Source organism: Neofelis nebulosa, chromosome 17 (assembly GCF_028018385.1).
Source record: "Neofelis nebulosa isolate mNeoNeb1 chromosome 17, mNeoNeb1.pri, whole genome shotgun sequence".
NCBI classification, from domain to species: Eukaryota; Metazoa; Chordata; class Mammalia; order Carnivora; family Felidae; genus Neofelis; species Neofelis nebulosa.
In genome coordinates, this window is record NC_080798.1 from 172,995 (window position 1) to 180,056 (window position 7,062).

The 7,062-nt window shown below is 49.9% G+C and overlaps 1 long non-coding RNA gene across 1 annotated transcript; it reads left to right on the forward strand.

Annotated features, from left to right (window-relative positions):
- Positions 1–2,050: 2,050 nt before the first annotated feature.
- Positions 2,051–5,866, forward strand: LOC131499145 (uncharacterized). Its single transcript, XR_009255740.1, has 3 exons — positions 2,051–2,253; positions 2,804–5,349; positions 5,432–5,866. It is a non-coding gene; the product is annotated as an uncharacterized LOC131499145 (long non-coding RNA).
- The last annotated feature ends 1,196 nt before the right edge of the window (positions 5,867–7,062 follow it).

Here is a 7,062-nt window from a genome sequence, read left to right on the forward strand (position 1 = left end):
TGGGTCCGTTGCGCCGGGTCCCCGTCCGGGTCCCCGTCCGAGGCAGCGCTGGTGGACTCTGCACGGGTAGGTGAAAGTTTCTTAAGCTTTCGCCTGGCCAGACTCAAGCCCCAGTGTCCAAGTCGCGAAACTGAGGATGTCCGGCCTGGGGTCATTTTTATCCCCCCAGGTTGGGACAGTAGAGTGTGCGCATGGAATGAAGCATGGAAGCTGTTCCAAGCAGAGATACCTGCATGTGCAAAGGCTTGGAGGCGACCCAGAGAGGAGGGCATTGGGGAAACTTCAAGACCTTTACTTCTACCAGAAAGCTCCAAGGGGAGAAGGGCTCATACTAGGCCTTTATCCTGAGGGACCTGGGAACTGAGAAGATGTGTGAATAGAAGAGGGACCTGATCTAAATTGGCAAGTATAACTTTAGCTTCCATGTGGAGAAGTGATAGGGTGCCAGATGAAGGTGGAGGTGGTTGGGGACACAGGAAGAAGGCAACTGCAACCAAGGAGGCTAGCGATGGTAGTCCAGGCGGCAGCCTGGACTAGGGTGGTGGTCGCAAAAGATGTGGGAGAAGTAGTCAGATTTTGAATCTCTTCTGCAGGCAGAGACAGCTGTATTTGCTGATGGATCAAAGAGTGGTGAGAAAGAGATGAGAGGTCCAGAAGGACTCCAGGCTTTTAGACTGAGCAGTTGAAAGAATGGAACTGCCCTCCATAGAAATGGGAAAGGGGAAAGAGGAGCAGATTCCAGAGGAAAAGCAGGAGTTGGGATTGTGTCTGAGTTGCCTGGAAGATATCTGAGTGGAGACGTGATGTGGGCAAGACTCAGAGATCTGGTTTTCTTGAGAAAGGTCTGGCTGGAAGTGTTCAAGGGTGATGGGTTGGTGGCTGTTCCTTTGCCTATTCCAGGCTCAGAGGAGCATGTGTGGGTTCATGGCTCTTTCCACCTTCAAAGCCAGTAGTGGCAACTTGAATCTTTCTCACATTGCAGCACTCTTGACTCTCTCAATCTCTACTGCCTCTCTATTCCACTTTTAAAGACCTTTGTTATTATATTGTCCGCCCACCCCTCCCTCACCTCAGATAATACAGAATAATCTCCATATCTCAAGGTCAGAGCATAAGTAGGGGAGGGGCTGGGAGAAAGGGAAAGAGAGAGAATTTCAAGCAGGCATCACACTGTCAGCACAGAGCAGAGCCGGATGCCAGGCTGAATCCCAGGAACAGTGAGAACATGACCTGAACCGAGATCAAGAGTTGGACATTAAACCAACTGAGCCACCCAGGTGTCCCAAAGGTCAGCTGATTATTAATCTTAATTCCATATACCATTTAAGTTCCCCTTTGCCATGTAATATAACATATTTACATGTTCTGGAAATTAAGACCTGTACATCTTTGGGGTCAGTATATTCTGCCTACCACAATACATGAACATACTTAAAAATTTTTTGAACACTGCCTATATGGCTATTTGCTAAATCAAGGAAGAGTGCATTTTATATTTTGACAGATGTCAACAACGATTCTCTTGAGAAGCATCTCCAATTTGCCTTCCCCTGGCAGTGCTATGAAAGCCTTGGGATGATGATGATGATGATGATGATGATAAGAACAATAACAACAATAGCTCTCATTTATTTAGTAGCGTCAATCTTAAAAACAAAGGGGCGCCTGGGTGGCGCAGTCGGTTAAGCGTCCGACTTCAGCCAGGTCACGATCTCGCGGTCCGTGAGTTCGAGCCCCGCGTCAGGCTCTGGGCCGACGGCTCGGAGCCTGGAGCCTGTTTCCGATTCTGTGTCTCCCTCTCTCTCTGCCCCTCCCCCGTTCATGCTCTGTCTCTCTCTGTCCCAAAAATAAATAAAAATAAAATAAATTAAAAAAAAAAAACAAAAACAAAAGTTACTTAAAAATAAATAAATAAAACAGTTACTTTGCCAGCAAAAATGGGTTTATTTGGGATTAGCAGAGAATTACAATTCTGAACATGCAAGCTACAGCAAAACCTTAGGCAAGTCTAACAAAGGAGAGGAATGTTATTTTATAAGAGGAAGGAGGAAGGTGGGAGGGGCTGTTTTGAAAGAAAGTCCATGGGAGAAAAGAATTCAGGGTGATGACAGTTTCTCATTGGTTGAGTTGCAGGGGCAGTTGATTTCTACTAGGAGATCCAATGTACATCTTTACTTGTTGGGGCCTGGAATTGATGATTCTTTCCTGTTGAAGATTCTTCTGTCGGCAATTCTTGACTTCCAGTGATACCAAGTGAGAGCTTTCCCTTGCACTCCATTTTAGTGAGGTTTCCCTTTACTAAGTGTCACAGCACCATGTACCTGGCCCTGTGCTAAGCACTTTTCGTGTCACTTCTCTGAGGAAAGTTGTAGTATTTTCCAACTTTCACCACTGGATTTTGAGTTAGAGCTTATTCTGGGTGAGGATACCCAAGAGGGATTGTCAAAGCACAGAATGTTTAGGCTTGTCCCAGAATTTCTGATGAGGGGTTGGAGAAGGGACAAGAACTTGCATTTCTAGCAAGTTCCCCAGTGATGCTGATGCTAATGATCTGGGGGCCACTGAATTAAAGACACATTTAATGTTACTAAAACTCTCCATGAAGGAGGTATTATCTTCATTTTACATCCTCAGAAAATGCAGAAGAGGTGTTTCCAGGGGCCCCTTCACAGTGCTGGTCCCTCCATGTTCAGAATGCAGGTCACAGGCGGGACATCTCTGAGGGAGGAAATCGAGAATGACCTCTTTAAGAGGAAGCTATGACACACCATTACCATTCTTAAACTCGGATTCCATTTCCCAGTGCCCCTCCACTGCCACTTGGGCGTTGCCCACGGAGAATTTGTCCGCGCCCCACTCCAGGCCAATGCGAGGCTGAAACTACACTAACCAGAAGGCCAAGGGGAATGGCGGCGAGCTATGGGCCAATCACAGAAGAAGAGCGACTTCCTGCGGCTCACGGGACTTCCGGCGCCTCCGTGGTGGGCGTTCATTTTGCTCTTGACAGGTCGTTATAAAGCGCCCTCGGGGACCTGAGCTCTGGGCGGGGGCTGCTTTCCAGGCGCCTCCTCGGGACCCAGCGTGGAAGACAGTAAGGAAGATGGGATCGGCTGCCGCGTTTCGTCCCCTCTGAGGCTCCGATTGCGACGGGCGGCGGGCGGGCACCTGGCCCAGTGGAGGTGTGGGGATCGGCCAACCTCTCAGGGCCTGCCCGGGTCCAATGGCGGCAGCGGCGGCGCTGGCGGACCCGGACCGGCATCCGCATAGTACGGGCCCACGATAGAGGGGAGTGGTGGGTCCCTGGACTCTTCTCCTCCGCCTTCGCCTTCCTTCCTTTGCTGCTAGGACCCTAGGATTACCCCAAGCCCGAGGTCCTGAGTCCTGGCCAGGGGTTATGTGGAAAGTTTCATAATTCTGGAATCCAGTGGGACAAGGTGTGGAAAGCTGTCTCAGGGTTAGGGACTAGGATGTGAAAGGTTTCCTTCGTGTCTGGTGGACAAGAGTCAGGCCTGACACGGTAGCCTGAGCAGCTTGGTCTGTAATCTGAGGGTGGTATGAGTCATGGAAGGTTTGGAGTAGAGGAGGAAGGTGATAGGACTCAGGTGTTCATAGGCTCCCTTTGGCTGCAGAGTGAAAAACAGACGTGGGGTAGGGAGTGAAGGTGAGGAGGCAGAAAGGGAGGCCCATAAGGATGCACCTTTACTGGATCAGGTGAGTGATGGTGTCTTGGCTTGAGTGGTGACTGGAGTTGGGAGAAGTGGCTGGATTTGGATCTTTCAAGTCAGCCAGATTTTATGATGTGGATATCCAGGGATATCACCATGGATTTTGGCCTCAGCTATGAGAAGATGGAATTGAAGGGCATCGACTGAGATGGGGAGGTTACTGGGCAAAGCAGGTTTCAGGGACGATCAAGAGGCAGATTTTGACCCTGGCAATGCCTTGCAGACTTCCAGGTGGAGGTACTGAAAGGGCAGCTGGACATGCAGGTCTAAGTTATGCCGAGGAATTCAGCTTGGAGACATCCAGTCAACAGTCAGCCTGTGAACTAAGGTGGAGCTGTTTCAGATTTGGGAGGGGGCATCTTTAGCTTATGGTGAAGGATGTCCTACTGGGGCAGCTGAGGACTGGGTGGCTGGCCTGGGTACCTGGGCAGGGTTGGTGGATGTCACAAAGTCAGATGAAGGGAGGAACAGCCATGAGGGAAGGTGTGTGTGGGAGAGGAGGGTCCAAATAGTGACCAAGGTCCCTGGGACAGAGGCTGAGGCATACTGGAGACGCAAGTAGCATGATAGTGGGACCAGGGCTGATGTTTATTCACTTCTCTGTGGGCTCACCAACCTTCCTTGGCCACCCTCTTTGGGACCTGAGGGTTTCATTCAGGATGGCAGATTAGCTCAGTGGCAGTCAGCTGGGGATGTTTCAGGCCTAGGGTGGGAGGTGGTGGAGCTGGGCTTTGAATGTGCATTAGGAGGAGAGAGGAATACTGTGGTTGGTGAGAGGACAGCATGGAGAAAGGCAGAGACTTGGAGGTCCCAGAGATCTGTGTAGCCCACTCTGGGTAGCTGAGAGTTAAAGGTAGAAACTGAAGGAAAGGCTGGGTGCTACCTCCGGAAGTTGGAACTTTTGGAAGTCTGGCTCAGGATGTGATCCTGGTTGACTTTACCAAGTTAGGCACATTCTGGACACCATTTGCAGAGTAATATGTAGTGTGGCTGAGAGGATGAATGGCTCATGGGATGGTGGTGGGGTCTGGAGATGTGGGATACAAAGATGGATGTGTACATGCAGAGGGAGTATGAGTTCATGGACTGGGAGTCCTGGTAGCGGGGACCTATGGGAGATGAGCCCGTTTGGTTGTTCTGGGAGGCAGGATCTGGGAACCCAGGGGAATTGCCTAGTAGGAGGCAGTGGGGCCCCACATACTAGGCCCAGAGCTTGTGGCAACTTATCTGCCTGCCTACTGTGTGAAGGAGGACACCGTAATCAGTGGGATACAAGGAGACAGTGGCAGCCATGGCATTGGAGCTTAGGGAGAAGGATGACCTAGGAGTGTGTTGGCAGGAGTGATTTGGGGGTCAGAGACTAAACACCAGAAAGGTGGCAGCATGTGGGGTCACAGGCCTAGGCATATATGGGTTCGTCTGTGTATTTGTTTTTGTTGTTAGTTTTTCTGCTGCCCTTTGGTCTGGTTGACTTAGCTGTCCTCCTCATCATGGCAGGGCTAGGGGACCTTTGAGGATGTGGCCATGTACTTCTCCTGGGAGGAGTGGGAGATCCTTGATGAAGCTCAGAGACATCTGTACTGCGATGTAATGCTTGAGAACTTGGTGCTTGTGGCCTCACTGGGTAAGGCCCTCCCATCCTCCTAGTTTCCTGTTCTAGGTTCTGTCCTTCCCCTTCTGACAGGAGCATCTCTGTCTTCCCACAGCTGAGCATGGGTATTGCTTCTTCCTCTGGACTATCTGCTGTGTGTGAGGAGCTGGGTCATGAGCACAGCCTACTCCTTTCCCTGAGGAGCCCCAATATCTGCTTCTGAAGCTTTCTGGAGAAAGGCTCAGGACTGAGGGTCTGGCTGGCTGCCCAGGTTTGTCCAGATCAGTGGCATTTCTGTGCCCAGGTTCTTCCCTCTTTTTATTTTTTTAAGTTTATTTATTTTTGAAAGAGAGAGAGAGTGTGCGTGCAAGGGAGGGGCAGAGAGAGAGGGAGACAGAGAATCCCAAGCAGGCTCCGCACTGTCAGTGTACATCCTGACATGGGACTTGATCTCACAAACTGAGAGATAATGATCTGAGCCAAAATCAAAAGTCAGACACTCAACCAACTGAGCCACCCAGGCACCCCTTCTTTCCTTTTTTAAAAATTTTTATTTTATTTATTTATTTATTTATTTATTTATTTTTAATTTTTTTTTTTTTAACGTTTATTTATTTTTGAGACAGAGAGAGACAGAGCATGAACAGGGGAGGGGCAGAGAGAGAGGGAGACACAGAATCTGAAATGGGCTCCAGGCTCTGAGCTGTCAGCACAGAGCCCGACGCGGGGCCAAACTCACGGACCGTGAGATCATGACCTGAGCCAAAGTCAGACGCTTAACCGACTGAGCCACCCAGGCGCCCCTTTCCCTTTTTTTTTTTTTTTCAACGTTTTTTTTATTTTTTTTAATTTTTTTTATTTTTGGGACAGAGAGAGACAGAGCATGAACGGGGGAGGGGCAGAGAGAGGGAGACACAGAATCGGAAACAGGCTCCAGGCTCCGAGCCATCAGCCCAGAGCCTGATGCGGGGCTCGAACTCACAGACCGTGAGATCGTGACCTGGCTGAAGTCGGACGCTTAACCGACTGCGCCACCCAGGCGCCCCACCTTTCCCTTTTTTTTAATATCAGACATTTCCAGAAGCCTGGCCATGTCATGGCCTATGGACAGTTGACATGGTTATTACCCATGGGAACCACTGTGAGATGCTCCTGAGAGACTTATTTTGTAACATTGAGTTTTCTTCCCAGTTGCAAAGATGACATGATCTCCCTTTGGTCGTTCTCAGGGTGGGCTGCTCTTAGCTGGGCCAGCTACTTACCAACCTTATCTTTTTCCCAGGACTTGCAACTTCCAAGTCCTATGTGGTTGCCCACCTGGAACAGGGCAAAGAACGCTGAGAGCCTGACAGGGTGGACATATCTCCATACACTGCAAAAGAGGCCGGGACAGGGTCTGGCTCTAGTGAGTGGGAGCTGGAGCAAAGGTTACATTGGGGTATACTCGGCACCTGCCCTGTATCTGCTAGTGTTTGTTGCTGGAGCCAGTAGCCCTACCTTATTCCACTTTCCTTCTTCATTTTAGACACCACATTCTTGCCATTTCTACTTTGTCCCTGGGCCCTGGGTGGTGGATGACTCCACTGATCTGCTCTGTGTCTTCCTTATTCCCCTCCACTCCCCACTTTACGGGGGTGTCCCACATTAGCCCACAGTCAATGTATTATGAGATGTGCACATATCCTCATAAAGACTTTAAGCACCAGATGCCTGGTTGCAGCTGGATTTTCCTGGGCTTATGCTCAC